We start from the raw sequence: 412 nt of genomic DNA on the forward strand, positions 1-412 counted from the left end.
GGTGAGAGAGTCATAAGGGGGGGGGGGGGGGGCTGATGAGGGTTTGGTGGGCTTCCTTGATATGTGAGCGGTCAGATCGGATGTAGTTTTTAAAAGGCTTCTGATGACCAGGGACCGAGTGATTGGATCTGCTGTTGAGAAAGGCCTTTTTGAGCCACTGCGCTTATTCTAAATGAATGGCTGGAAAAATCATCGGCTGGGAAACCGGAAAGTAGTAGGACAGACTTGAGGTGTTTTTGGAACCAAAAACGGGAGACGGGGCGGTTAGAATCATCTGTAAAAAGAGGGTCGGCAAGTGATTTGGATTGGGATTTCCTGAGCTGAAGGAAAGCTAGGAGGGCTTGATATGGGAGTATAGGTGATTGAAGATTAAAAATGTAAATAAAGTGGCCTTTCTTTGTCTGGTCTGTCT

This window comes from Sinocyclocheilus grahami, unplaced genomic scaffold (genome assembly GCF_001515645.1).
Source record: "Sinocyclocheilus grahami isolate Dianchi unplaced genomic scaffold, SAMN03320097.WGS_v1.1 scaffold1857.1, whole genome shotgun sequence".
Taxonomy (NCBI): domain Eukaryota; kingdom Metazoa; phylum Chordata; class Actinopteri; order Cypriniformes; family Cyprinidae; genus Sinocyclocheilus; species Sinocyclocheilus grahami.